This window comes from Schistocerca americana, chromosome 1 (genome assembly GCF_021461395.2).
Source record: "Schistocerca americana isolate TAMUIC-IGC-003095 chromosome 1, iqSchAmer2.1, whole genome shotgun sequence".
Lineage (NCBI taxonomy): Eukaryota > Metazoa > Arthropoda > Insecta > Orthoptera > Acrididae > Schistocerca > Schistocerca americana.
Window position 1 is genome coordinate 77,941,824 of NC_060119.1, and position 15,406 is coordinate 77,957,229.

General features: G+C 42.7%; 1 protein-coding gene across 2 annotated transcripts in view; it reads left to right on the plus strand.

The window, feature by feature from the left end:
- Positions 1–15,406, plus strand: part of LOC124620392 (probable cytochrome P450 6a13) — a 112,606-nt gene that overhangs the window by 11,475 nt on the left and 85,725 nt on the right. The window contains exon 1 of one of the 2 annotated variants that reach the window (XM_047147066.1): positions 5,720–5,866. The exons of the other annotated variant lie outside the window; for it this stretch is intronic. The gene's annotated coding sequence lies outside the window, so the exon portion shown is untranslated. Of the gene's footprint in view, positions 1–5,719; positions 5,867–15,406 lie in introns of those variants that run through there. 2 annotated transcript variants of the gene reach the window in all.

A 15,406-nucleotide genomic window follows, 5' to 3' on the forward strand; every position in this document is an offset into this window, starting at 1 on the left:
TTGTTTCGGCTGGTTGCTTCATTAACAATTAACTGTAAAATGGAGTATCGTTCTCTTCAAGGTAAACGTCACATAGCAATTTGTGTAAAGAACACGCCGATTATGACTGGTCGTCAGTCACATCAGCCGCCACACCAACACGCCTATAAATGGCTCTGAACACTTAGCTTATAATCGCAAAGGAGTTTCCTGTCATTCGACGAGCACGACGTTATATATAGTTATAGATTTGTTTATCTCGTTGTGATGTAGCAGCCTTTCTCAAATAACCTTGCCTATTCCTCACTTTTGAAATATCCCGCTGTCAGATTCTTTCCGCTAGCGCCGAGATCAACCACAGTACATTTATAGTTGGCGTCCTCAGTAGTCAATAAAGAACTTAATAGAAATTTTTGCAAATAAAAACATCAATCCACTTTTCTCTTGTGGTATTGTGCGAATACGTTTCCCAGCCTACCGCCAACGCTAATATGTATATTCCATTCATAGCAACATTCTTGTTCAATAATCTGAAATCTGATTAAGTGGGAGGCATCAGTGTTGGCAACAGTCTTACTCTCAAAATGTTTAGTAAATGTTTCACTATTCTTGATAAATATGATGGTGATAAACTATAAGATATCGCCTATAGCCAAATTCCTGAAAGGAGTGAATTATGTAACTGATGTAGTTTCAATTTAAAGGTGATAATTGTAAGACGAAGTGCTAGTTTTTAATAGACGGTTACCAGAGATCAGACAAATAGATCAGGAAATAGGGGTGAAACATCTGAGTTAACAAACGCTGAACGTCGTGTACCAGTACAGAAAATACACGCAGTGAAACTGGTATTAATGATATGGTATTAAACATGTGGGAAGAGAGGGACTAAAGTAGGCAAAATTTATTGGATACAGTTATGGGAAACACAGATGATGATACTGACTTATTCAGTCGTCATATCGGCGACGTCGTAAGGAGATGCCGCCAGTTTATAGGGCAGAAAAAAGTAATACATTTTCTGATTGAATTAATGGCTGCATAGTGAAACACGCATCACTAGTCAGGTAACACGAACAGTCCTTCAGTCTTCAAATCTCTGACACATCATTCAGTGTTAGAAAGTAACACCGACTCGCCAAGTCATGGAGGTGTAGCACAAGGTAGTAATGTACGAAATTTTGAACACTTAGCTCACCGTCAAAAATAACTTCCCTTCTGTGCTTGTTGCATTTTATGGTAGTTAGGTTTTGCTTCATCTTCAGCCAAACTAAGCACAGAATTAAACTGTCTATTATTTGTGATGTCACCGCCAGACACCACACTTGCTAGGTGGTAGCTTTAAATCGGCCGCGGTCCATTAGTACATGTCGGACCCGCGTGTCGCCACTGTCAGTCATCGCAGACCGAGCGCCGCCACACGGCAGGTCTCGAGAGACTTACTAGCACTCGCCCCAGTTGTACGGACGACTTAGCTAGCGATGCAACACTGACGAAGCCTCGTTTATTTGCAGAGAAGATAGTTAGAATAGCCTTCAGCTAAGTCAATGGCTACGACCTAGCAAGGCGCCATAGCAATTGATAGTTATCGTATGAAGCATTTCTCATCAAGAACGATGTATACAAATGATGGATTAAAGTTAAGTATTCCAGCAGCTACGTACTTTCCTTTATAGCATTCATTACGTATCCTGTTTCAGACCTCACGCCATCCTGCGTGAGTTTAAGCGCGTGCCTTTCGGTTACCCTTCACTGTGGACTGGCTGTCTTGTCAGTCCACAACATTATTTAAACGAAAACCGGTTTTGAATATGGTTCCATACTAACAATTTTTTTTTATATTAACGCTGTTTCACTTCCTTCCGCTGCCCTACTTTTATGTAAAGGCCCTGCCAACTTTAGTGCTTTTCTGGTATGTAACAATCATCCTCTTCCACCGACAGAAGGCCGTGCCGTTCTAGGCGCTACAGTCTGGAACCGCGCGACTGCTACGGTCGCAGGTTCGAATCCTGCCTCGGGCATGGATGCGTGTGATGTCCTTAGGTTAGTTAGGTTTAAGAAGTTGTAAGTTCTATGGGACAGATGACGTCAGAAGTTAAGTTCCATAGTGCTCAGAGGCATTTGAACCATTTTTTCCACCGACAGAACAATAACCGCGTGGGGTTACCACACATCTCGCCTCATGTAGTTCTTACGAACGATCGATTTGCTTGTATATTCTCACTTACTGGAGGCGGCATCATTGCCGTCTGCATCTGTTTGGTCGGTTGCTGTGTCCGTGATCAGAATTGCACCTTTCACAGAGGTGGCAAAAGTCATGTGATATCCCGTAATTTCGTGTCGGACGTCCTTTCCCCTGGCACAGTGCACCAACTCGATTGCAGAAAGACTGAGCCATGCCGCCTCTATAGCCGTCTATAGTTCTGAAAGTGTTGCCGTTGTAGGATTTTATGCACGGACTGACGTCTCGATAATGTGCCATAAATGTTCAGTCGGTAGCCAAATCTTTGGCTCGAACTTTCCAGAATATTCGTCAAACCATTCGCGAACAGTTGTGACCCTGTGACACGGCCCATTGTCATTCACAAAATTCTATCGTTGTTTGGGAATATTAAGTACATGAATGAATGCTAATGACCACCAAGTAGCCGTACACAGTCACTGATCGGTTCATTTGGACCAGAGGACCTAGCACATTCCATGTGTACACAGCTCACACCATTATGGATCCACCACCAGGTTGCACAGAGCAAGCTGTGAAGATGGAAAGGGGGGGGGGGGAGGCAAGGCGAAAAAAGAAAGGAAAGGGATTAATGATATCAGCTACATTAGGACATTATCCGAAAATAGCGGCGACTAGTGATAATGTGCGCTGTACCTGGATTGGAACCCAGGCTCTCCTGCTTACTAGACCTATGCGTTAAATACTTCTCCACCCCTCACGACCGACCCACATTCTCACCGAGTGTCACTTATCCGCAGTCTGTCTCCATTTCATCCACGGTCGCTACTCTGAAATTCCCACAGGAGATCCGACGTACTTGTGCATTCTCATTGAAGAAGGTGGATCCATTGCCCATCTAGGCAAATCAGTGACATGAATGCGCGGTGCCTGTTCTTTCGGACATGTCATTGACCTAAGAGCATTGTAGGTACATTCAGTTTATTCTAACTCATAATGTATGTAGACAATTACACACTGTGTTAGTATCATATAACTGTATGACATTTGTTTCCATACATCATTATAACTTTTTACATGTGAAAGCTGTACGATAAAGGGCATACTATTTGCACAGGTATCTAATGAACTATAATACAGCAACTGTTTTTTTTTTTTCGTTGAGGACCGTTGTTCAACATAATTGTATACATTGACACATTACCTTTCTATATTTTTTACTAAAATTGTATGTGCTGTTTTATTATTGGTTCTAAGCCCCCTTAAACGATTTATTGATGGCACTATGGCAATACAATAACATAATCATTGCTCATAGTGAAAAAATATGCAATGTAAGACCCGGTCATATAGACACCAGTCAAATTACGGACCATTGGCTTTTACATCTACATCTACATGGATACTCTGCAAATCACATTTAAGTGCCTGGCAGAGGATTTATCGAACAACCTTCACAATTCTCTGTTTTTCCAATCTCGTATAGCGCGAGGAAAGAATGAACACCTATATCTTTCCTTACGAGCTCCAATTTCCCTTATTTCATCGTGGTGATCGTTCCGCCCTATGTAGGTCGGTGTCAACAAAATATTTTCGCATTCGGAGGAGAAAGTTGGTGATCGGAATTTCGTGAAATGATTCCGTCGGAACGAAAAACGCCCTTCTTTTAATTTCCAGCCCAGATCCTGTATCATCTCTGTAACACTCTCTCCCATATTTCGCGGTAATACAAAACGTGCTTCCTTTCTTTGAACTTTTTCGATGTACTCCGTCAGTCCTACCTGGTAAGGATCCCACACCGCGCAGCAGTATTCTAAAAGAGGACGGACAAGCGTAGTGTAGGCAGTCTCCCTAATAGGTCTGTTACATTTTCTAATTCCTGCCAATAAAACGCAGCCTTTGGATAGCCTTCCACACAACATTTTCTGTGTGTTATTTCTAATTTAAGTTGTTCGTAATTGTAATACCTAGGTATTTAGTAGAATTTACGGCTTTCAGATTAGACTGACTTATCGTGTAACCGAAGTTTAACGAGTTCCTTTTAGCACTCATGTGGATGACCTCACAGTTTTCGTTATTGAGGTTCACCTGCCACTTTTCGCCCCATTCAGATATTTTTTCTAAATCGTTTTGCTGTTTGTTTTGATTTTCTGATGACTTTATTAGTCGATAAACGACAGCGTCATCTGGAAACAACTGAAGAGGGCTGCTCAGGATGTCTCCCAAATCGTTTATATAGATAACAGCAAAGGGCCTATAGCACTGCCTTGGGGAACGGCTAAAAACACTTCTGTTTTACTCGATGACAGACTGAGTAAATCGATAGTCTGCAACGTCATCATAAGATCTGTGTGTTATTCAGTTCATAGTGAGAGAATAGGGTGGACACAATGTACAGATGTACTCAGTACATAACTGTCACCCGCAGACAGCTATTAATAATAACGCAGCATTCTATTAGTTGCATTTCACATTGCAGTTTGCCAATAAATAGCTGCAGAGCTTCTTGTAAGTACTGTGTGGTAATACCGCGTGAAACAGTGCGTATAATATTTGTAGACATGGTAAATAGTGATTTATGTCTTATAACAACATACGTTTGGTTTTCCTTTTCTCCTTTTGATACAGAACTTGAAGATGGTCTGATTCAGCACCAAAGTCGATTGCCTTCAGTAACAATGAAGTAGTGTAGATGTCTGTAGCACAATGCAATTTTTGAACATGCTCGACGAAATATATATTTAGAAACACATCAAACACTACTTAAAAGACAGATAATAACACCCTTTTGCTTTATATCTCGTTTACTTTCCGAGTGTTGAATATCATGGAAAAAATAGTTTTTCTGATTAAGTACGTCTGCCGAAACAGTTTTCATTGGAATGTTTTTCACTTTATCATCTTTTTTTTTCCTACAGAGTACCCTTTTCCTTCGTTGAGATATTGTAATACGTGAATAATCTTTTTGGTTTCAGAGCTTTCGTCTTTCTTGTGTGAGGACACTAGTAGGAAAAATCCCAGGACATCAAAAAACGTTCACAAAGTGTCACAAAAGCAAAGACGAAAAGAAAGTTAAGATTAAAAAGGCACAAAATCCATTACTATAAGGAGAAGTGTATACGGCGACAGCAGATTAACCCCGTATATTTTTGTAGTGAGTTGCTTGTAATATTACGGTATACTGATAATTTCTGCTTGATGGAAAGTCTGACTACAGCTGAATGAAACACAATTTTCGTGTCATACGCGTCTCGCCTTTATTCTCTGCAAGGCATCTTCAGTGGCAGGTAGCGTGGACGATTTTCTACATACTACAAGTGTTCAGTTCCTAGTGCTATGAAATGTGGAAAAAAGCGCAAGTGTCATTTATAAGAAGAGGAACGACACCAAAAATGGAGCAGGAGCGTAATAAGTAGAAAATCGTCCACGCAACTTGCCACTGAAGATTCCTTACAGAGAACAAAGGCTAAACGCGTATGGCATGAAAATTGTGTTTCACTCAGTTGTAGTCAGACGGTCCATAAAGTAAAAATTATCAATATGCCGTAATAATTAACTCCGTATGTTAGCAGGGGAAACGAGACTCTCCTGCTTCTGTGAATGCGCTGTCTGCAGCACACTACGGATTCCAGAACTTCCCACTCGGCAGAGTTATTGACGTTACTGATCGAGCCGCGTCGTGGTTGTGGAGTATTTTACACTGAGGTGAGTAACGTCATGGAATAGCGATACGAACACATACAGATAGCGCTAGTACACTCCTGGCCATTAAAATTTCTACACCAAGAAGAAATGCAGATGATAAACGGGTATTCATTGGACAAATATATTATACTAGAACTGATACGTGATTACATTTTTACGGAATTTGGGTGCATGGATCCTGAGAAATCAGTACCCAGAATCACCACCTCTGCCCCTAATAACGGCCTTGATACGCCTGGGCATTGAGTCAAACAGATCTTGGATGGCTTGTACAGGTGCAGCTGCCCATGCAGCTTCAACACGATACCACAGTTCATCATGAGTAGTGACTGGCGTCTTGTGACGAGCCAGTTGCTCGGCCGCCATTGACCGGACGTGTTCAGTTGGTTAAAGATCTGAAGAATGTGCTGGCCAGGGCAGAAGTCTAACATTTTCTGTATCCAGAAACGCCCGTACAGGACCTGCAACATGCGGTCGTGCATTATCCTGCTGAAATGTAGGGTTTCTCAGGGATCGAATGAAGGGTAGAGCCACGGGTCGTAACATATCTGAAATGTAACGTCCACTGTTCAAAGTGCCGTCAATGCGAACGAGAGGTGACTGAGACGCGTAACCAATGACACCCCAATACCATCACGCCCGGTGATACGCCAGTACGGCGATGACGAATACATGCTTCTAATGTGCGTACACCGCGATGTCGCCAAACACGGATGCGGCCATCATGATGCTGTAAACAGAACCTGGATTCATCCGAAAAAATGACGTTTTGCAATTCGTGGATCCAGATTCGTCGTTGAGTACACCATCGCAGGTGCTCCTGTTTGTGATGAAGCGTCAAGGGTAATCGCAGACGTGGTCTCCGAGTTGAGTCCATGCTGCTGCAAACGTCAGCGAACTGTTCGTGCAGATGGTTGTTGTCTTGCAGATGACCCCATCTGTTGACTCAGGGATGGAGACGCGGCTGCACGTTCCGTTACAGCCATGCGGATAAGATGCCTGTCATCTCGACTGCTAGTGATACGAGGCCATTGGGATCTAGCACAGCGTTCCGTATTACCGTCCTGAACCCATCGACTCCACATTCTGCTAACAGTCATTGGATCTGGAGCAACGCGAGCAGCAATGTCGCGATACGAGTAACCGCAATCGCAATAGGCTACAATCCGAACCTTATCAAAGTCGGAAGCGTGATCGTACGCATTTCTCCTCCTTACACGAGGCACCACAACAACGTTTCACCAGGCAAGGACGTCAACGGCGGTTTGTGTGTGAGAAATCGGTTGGAAACTTTCGTCATGTGAGCAATTTGTAGGTGTCGTCCCGGCACCAACCTTGTGTGAATGCTCTGATAAGCTGATCATTTGCATATCACAGCATCTTCCTGTCAGTTAAATTTCGCGTCTGTAGCACGTCATCTTCGTGGTGCAGCAATTTTAATGGCCAGTAGTGTGTAACATTGATCGACGGCCTTTAGTTAACAACCGACAGCAGCGTCGTTTGCGTGGCTGTCGGTGCTAAGAAACAAAGCAATATTGCGTGAAATAGCCGCAAAAAGCTACGTGGGACGTACGACCAACATATCAGTTAGGACAGTGAGGCCGTCTGGTGTTAATGGTGGCACACGACTGACCGATTCCCTTTGCCTGGACAGTTAGAAAACCGTGACGTGGTCAGTTGCGTCCTGATTCCACTCAGTAAGTGTTGATGGTAGGCTTTCAGTGTGATGCAGAGTCCACGAAGCCACTGACCCAAGTTGTCAACAAGGCACTGTGTAAGCTGGTGGTGGCTCCACAATGGTGTGAGCTGTGTATATATGGAATGGACTAGGTCTTGTGGTACGACTGGACCGATCACTGATTGCGTCCGCCTATTTGGAGGCCATTAGCAGTCACTCATGTACTCAATTTTTCCAAACAACGATAGAATTTTGTGTATGACAATGATCTCTGAAAGTCTCACTTTCACCGTTTTGGTGCCAAACTGTCCAGCAGACATTTCTGTCAACACAGGCAATTTTGGTGCGGCCGTGTAGACGGAAAAAACACGCTTGTGACAGCTGCGACTCAGTAAAGAAATAAAAAGCTAGGGGATGCTGAAGTAGACTTGCTTACAACGAGCAGACTGTTGAGACAAGAAGGTAGCTCGTATAAAAGAGCCCTTAGAGGTTTCCAAATGGCAATCGACGCTATACCATATCCATTCGTATGCAGTATTTTCGCTAGCTATGCGACAGGTTCGACGATTTTTAGGGTTGCGTAGCTCAGTCGATAAAAACGGAATCCTTATTGGACAGTAATTGACCCTCTGTCCGTCAGAATTTCTGAAATTTATGTCGAAACTAAGTTCAGCGGTCCATTTGCGATGTAAAATAATTTAAGCGTCTAAAACAATGAAGTCAAAAGAGACGACCGTTTATGTCAAATATTTTGATACTTGCAAACTCATTCTTCAGATCCTGTGGGTTAATTATACATATACATGGTGAAGTTTGTACAGAACCCTGGCAGAGCGTGTCCTACTCGCAATTTTTCCTCGTTTTTACTTTCGGAATCCAGTAGGCACATTGTAGAAAGGCTATTCAAGACAAACAGTCAGCCTCCATAGCTGAGTGGTCAGTATGGCAGGATACTGTGCGAAGAGCAGTGGTTCGATTCACAGCCAGATCGGAGATTTTCTCCACTCTGAGACTGGTTGTCCCGTCTTCTTCATCATCATTTCGTCGCCTTAGACACTAAAATCGTCGAAATGCTGTCAGCTAAAAGGCTTGCACCAGGCTACCATTCTACCCGACGGCAGCCGCTAGTCACACGCACATTTCAACGGGAAGAAAGCACCGCTTGGCACCCTCATAGAACCTCCTAAATTCTCAATGTACGTAGGAAAAATTATCAGATAGGTTCAACACCTCCACGACATTATTCAGTGGTGGTACTGTTGTGGAAAGGAAATTAAAGTTGTTTGACGATCGATGAGAAACGTACAATGACTGTTACAAACCTTCCACTCTGCATAATGAACAATATCTGTGTGTAAGTTTCGAAAATGCATTGTAATGCCTATAACAATGAGCAACGACCAGCCACAATCCAATTACGAGGTTAGTGGTCATTACCTGCAGCGTGTGACTTTGTCTAGTTCTTTAATGTTAATATTTAGAAGTTATATTAAATAGGGCGGAAACGTAAGATCACTATTAGAGAATGTGAATGGAAGATTAAGATTTGGTGCTACCGCTCTGCGAATAGGCGATATACCTGAATATGAAATTGCACACAAGACACTTGTCGTCCAGTTATCGTATCATAGGTTAGGATGGACTGTATTGGTACAAAATAGTTTCCGCTAGTGTCACTTGCTGAGTGCTTAATGCTGTGTTCACCAGATACGCTTGGTGGCAAACATATCAATTCAGGATGAGAACCCCCTACCACCAAAAGTAATTGATCTTACAAGGTGGCTTTCTTGCACGCAGCTGCCATATACCCTCTTTAAAGGGTACAATAGGGTACATAGGATATATATATATATATATATAAATGATGGGAAATTTTACTAGCGAAAATTTGCAACAATTTGCTAATAGAAACTTTAAAAAACTCTACTGTCTTTCACTTAAGAAGGAAAGTAACCCCCGTAAGTATTGGAACAACGTTCTTACCACCCCAAAGTACCATTATCAAAGATGGCGGCGATGACATCATCCGGGATGGTGGCGATGGCGTCAATCAAGATGGCGGATATTGGCAGGAAGTTTGAAAAGCGGCAGGAAAGTGCCACGCCCCCCTACAAACAGAAAAATGATGAAGACTTCAAATTCCAGCAGGATAATTCACCACATCCTGGTTGTCTCTACGAAGCAAAGTAAATGGCGGGAAAGAAGGACTTGTCTTTATAATTTAACCAAGTTCTAGCAGATGTGTTCTCCACTGGCTCTGGACTCAAACTGTCTTAGTTCATATCGTCGCCACCAGAGGACGCCACCATGATGTCAGGTGATGACGCAAGTAGCGTTATTCAAGATGGCAGCACCCAGTGTATTTACAACGATCTCCAGAGCCCAACTGGCTTAGTTCATTTCATCGCCGCCACAGGACGCTACCATGTCGTCGGGTGATGACACAAGATCGCCTGCTCTCCCTCTCCTGGGCGTTATAACCGGACACACGCCACGCCAATAGCACGCGAACTGGTGGCTGCTCACCTCACAGCCTCCAGCCTATACCTTTATACACGTGCTGAACATTGTCTTCTGTAAATATGCTAACAGATTTAACTGAATACATGTGACACCAACATCACTCATCTCACCTATCAATTACCTAAGTACTTAATTCCATTTTAATTTTAATCATATTCAATAAGTGCATTTACAATTTCAATATTCAATCATCAAATGAGAAGTTCCACATTTGCCCACTATGAGTGCCGTGTTCATTCATGGCCTAGCACCCCCCACCACCCCTAAAATGCTTCACTCCTATTGGCTACTGCACTAGTCATGTGATTCGACTTCATAGAACCTAGGACTTGGAATCAAATTTCACCAATGTCATACTCACCTGGACTTGGAATCAAATAGATAAAGTCTCCACCACTATCCTCAACCTGGCACCACATCTCCTTACCGATCTTTGTTGGTGTGCTAACGTGTACTAACATGCACTAATGTCCATAGTCATGACGTAATCCTAGATGGAGGGTCGAAATGGCGGGAAAACCACTCTCTTTATTATGGACATAAGTTTTTATTTTGTGATCAGTGTCTCGACCACGAGATCTAGCCTCCAACTGATCTAGTACACATTACTGCCACCACAATGTACTGTCATTCCTCCTGTGACCTAATACCAGATGATGGTCTGTAGGAGGAAAATGACGTGAAAATGGATCAGACTCCGCTGGACTGCTGGGAAGAGTAAGGAAGGAGTGCACCCTACTTAGTTTCAAGCACTTTATTTAGCGACTGAATATATTTATCACACTGACGCAAAACACTCGCCATCTTGTGCTTTGGGTCACAATACACAGTCTTCAGACAAGCAAACAACCCCTAATTTATGCAAATAATTTAAGTACAGACATTCAGACTCCTCCTAAAAAATTCAGAACAGTTATGCATAGACACGCCGAGCACTAGTAAACTGTCCCAGTAACTCATAGCACAGCCTACAGACCTGCTCGCAAAATTATTCAATCAATGTGTGCAAGCACCCACCGCCAACCCTGTTGAGTAGAGCCAACCCAGTCATCAACTGTCAAATCACCCACAGGCCCCCAACCGGGTCCCGCAAGCATGAGGTGGCAACATCTCATTCATACTTCATTTTTGAGAAATTCCTATCCAAGTATGTGTTCACCTAGACAAACGTGCTGATGTGATCAGGTGGGAGCGCAGCCGCAAGCTGCCCCCGAACTCATTTGAAAGTTGTATGTAGGCGCCTTTGGTGATTCAACCAGACAGGGTTGAAGGCTTATTTACAAAGCGTGCAATCCAAGCAGGGTTGTGCGCGTGGGGAGTTCCTTGCTAACCTCACTCTAACTGCGGTCCAGTGAAGACGCTGTAGAAATCCATTCCAGAATAGCAGAACCTGCTTTCCACTTACCCATTCTAGTGGACCATACGTGATGTTTGACTGACGCTTCACCATGCATAGCTACTTTTTATCACGAACACATCTAGCAACGTTCTCAATCTTATACTCAAGCCATCTTGCTATCTAAAATAATAACGAAGATGAATTCTAGTAAATTCCATAGTCACCCAGAAATACTTAATGTGTGTTTTTCTAGTGGTTTTCGTCTTCTCTCAGCCTGTATGCATGGGATTCTTGCCCTAACAGAACCTCTTTACGAAAATAACGCACAATAACGTCCAATGAAGTCTTCCTTGCGGACGTAACGTGATACCCACTCCATCACATGATACCCATCCTGTTCTCAATATATGCAAATGTTCGCACAGCTATGTAGAGGCTCCCATATCCCAGCAAAAAGCATGCAAATGAATCCAACATAATCATTCGCTCATATCGAATTTACAGCCGAATTACTGATGCCGCTGGTATCCAAGCACCATCCACCTCTTCTTTCCTGAACTTTCAGCGGTAAAATTATTTTGCACAGATCGCTAAAGTGCATTACAATTAAGCCCTTAAACTTGTCTATAGATCATCAAGTACATAATACACTGACAACGATACTGGAAGCCACAAACATATCTACCAGTGTAACTACAATTAAATATTACCATTGCTGCTACAATATGACACCCATCATTGTGGAGTAAATCTTTCCTCTTGACAACTGTGCTTCAGTATCCGTAGCGCATATAATTTTCCACTTAAAAACTCTCACTCATACCCTCATCATTATCAATCTGCTCAATCTATACATCCCTCACCATGGGAAACACAGTCATCCTCTCTAGTCATGCCATAACATAATCGATAATAGCTTTACAATGCAATATATATATATATATATATATATATATACATTTTATCAATGTAAGCCACACTAACTTATAATAAAATATACAAAAATTTTAGACAAACAGTACAGTAACCTTTTATGTCTATACAGCACCCGAAAAAAATTATTGTATTTCTACACTCACACCCACTTTATCTCACTATACTCCTTAGTCCTAGGGAAGCACCGTCCACCTTTTCTTTCTTTCTACAGACATGACATTCACAGTCAATAAAGTATTTTACACTCAATGCTATATTGCACCAACAGCTAAACCTCGCAATGTGCCATAAATATCGTCAAATACCGAAACACACCTACTCATTTACACTCTCCTCCCACTGGGGACAGGAGCTTGAATATTAGTGCGTGAAACCGATCTCCAACTCAGCAATATATCGACATGTATCCTATCGATGTAGTAAACATACAATAAATATCTTACACCATACAAAACCACACATTTCACATCAGAAAGCCCTCACTGAATCGAAATCACTCTAATGTGCAGAGACATCCTCCTTTCCCCACAGATACAAATTTGCTACTGTTTCTAGTCCAGACCTGTCTGCTTGGTTGCCTTTGTACACCCATCTCCGGACTCTGGGGTTATACTAATACAAGTATTTCCACATCGTCAGTCATAATATTATATGATGATCATGGTACTTCTCGATATCGAGACTCGAAATTATTTCTCTACAAACTCGAAACTTCAGCTATGCGGAGCATCCTCTAGACCATTCAGTAAACTCGAAACTGACATATGTAAAATAATATCTCCACCTGCAAATACCAATCTCACTAATTTAACGTATTCCATCTCATCTCTCTAATTTACAAGCGAACTAAGGTCTTTCCCATCTCTAGAGAACAGCCAAGCGTGCCTTCCATATGCCACATCCACACATCACAGTCGATCTTCTCTCAACTAAATAAAGGCCAGAAATGTGCAGAACCAGTCAATTGAACAATTTACGTTGTAGAGAATAACAGTCCAGCGCAAACGCACTTCCGTACACAATCTTCTCAAATTTCGACTTGATCACAAACGTCGCCCAACACATACTAAGTATTAATTCTCTATTTGATCATCTAGAGACGTCAAAGTAACTCATATACATTCCCACACTCCAACAGGCCTTAGCATTCAGATGGCTGCTGCCCTTAATGGGGAACGTGAATCATTCCCACCACAGCCCATGCACACATGGAATTATTCCAGAAAACCAGTCACATAAATATTTTATCATTATATTTACAAGTGAATGTTACGATCGCACTCTCAATTCAACGGCACTCAACAATGAGCAAAGTATCAGAAATACACCCTGCTGTTGGCAGTGGTTTATAAAGTATGTGTTTGTGGAAAGGAAATGACCATGTCAACTCATAAGGATGGTATGGATTTGACTTGGAGTACAGTGATAGCAAAGGAAAGAGTATGTCCAGTCGTATGGAAGGTGCAGATTTTTCTATTTCCGGAGCTACTGCCAACAGGGAGAGCAGACGATCTTCTGGCATAACTCGATGTCACAGTAGCGTGCTCTGGCAGCGACAATATAAACTAATTCAGTTGGGCTCTGGAGCTTGTGGTGGGTACACTGGGTGCTGCCATCTTGAGTAACTGCATTTGCGTCATGATCTGACGTCATGGCTACATCCTCTGGTGGTGAGGATATGAACTAAGCCAGTTGGGCTCTGGAGCATGTTGTGAACACACTGGGTGTGGCCATCTTGAGTAACGCTACTTGTGTCATCACCTGAAGTTACGGTGGCGTCCTCTGGTGCCGTCAATATGAACTAAGCCAGTAGGAGTCCAGACCCAGTGGAGAACACACCTGCTTGAAATTGGTTAAATAATAGGTCCTTTTTTCCCATCATTTTCTTTTCTTAGTAGAGACAACTGGGGTTTGGTGTATCATCCTGCTGGAATTTGAACTTTGAACTTTGCGCCATTTTTCTGGGGGGAGGGGGAAGTGGCACTTTCTTGCCAAAATTCACACTTCCCACCAAAATCCGCCATCTTGATTGACGTCATCGCCGCCATAGTGGACGACGTCATCGCCGCCATCTTGGATAACAGTACTTTGCGGTGGTACGAATGTTGTTCCAATACTCCCATATGATGCATCACTGCTAAGTAACACACTTATAACTCAATGAAACTTGGACCTTACTGTACAGATTGGTAGTGATGCAAGGAATATTTTAGGGAATTGGTTTAAAAAGCTTCATTTCAGTGGCTCCATTTCAGTTTTCTTCCAGTGTAGCTTTGGCTGCTCTTCTGTGACCCAAGCTTCCTATCTTCCAGAACCAAGTGGGCTCTTTCTGCTTAAAGCTGTTGGCGATAGATGATTTCAGCTATCTGCTGATGTTGCTGACGCATTCACGCCATCAATTTATCCAATATAGAGCATATGATGCAGGTCACGTGTGGATGCTGGGGAATTGTGAAGAGCAAAACACAGTCGTTTCTGTCTCTTGTGATCCAGACCTTGACAAGTAGAGACGTCTGTTTTGGGATGCAGAGCCTCTAGCTTCGCGTTTCGTGATCAGTCACCAACAGAATTTTACATGAACCGCATCCTCTCCTGTTGCCCGCATCTTAAGTTTGTTCAGTATCCTAGGTTGGTCTACACATGATAACTTCCTACCCTAGGCATGCCCAATGTGTTACGTATACTGAAACATATGCTCCTTATTTGGATTGAATGCCCATTCTCATTTAATATTAGTCCTGGACGCGTACTCCTAATTGTGACCGCTCGACCACCTCTACTGCCAATGTGTGGTACAGAAGGTAGCCGACAGAAATACACGACATGTAAAGCAAAGACGCTTTTACTCAAAAACAATATCAGACTTATGTCAACGTGACGATTACAAACTGCAAGACATGCTTCTTGGGATGGTGATTGACCACGATGTATGCACTGGAATGCGGTGGAAGGTCCTCCTTTGCTCGCCACGAAATTGGTAAGCAGATCGTGTGACGACACTGGTTTATGACACATCGTTAAGCGAAAATATACAGGGTGGTCCATTGATAGTGACCGGGCCAAA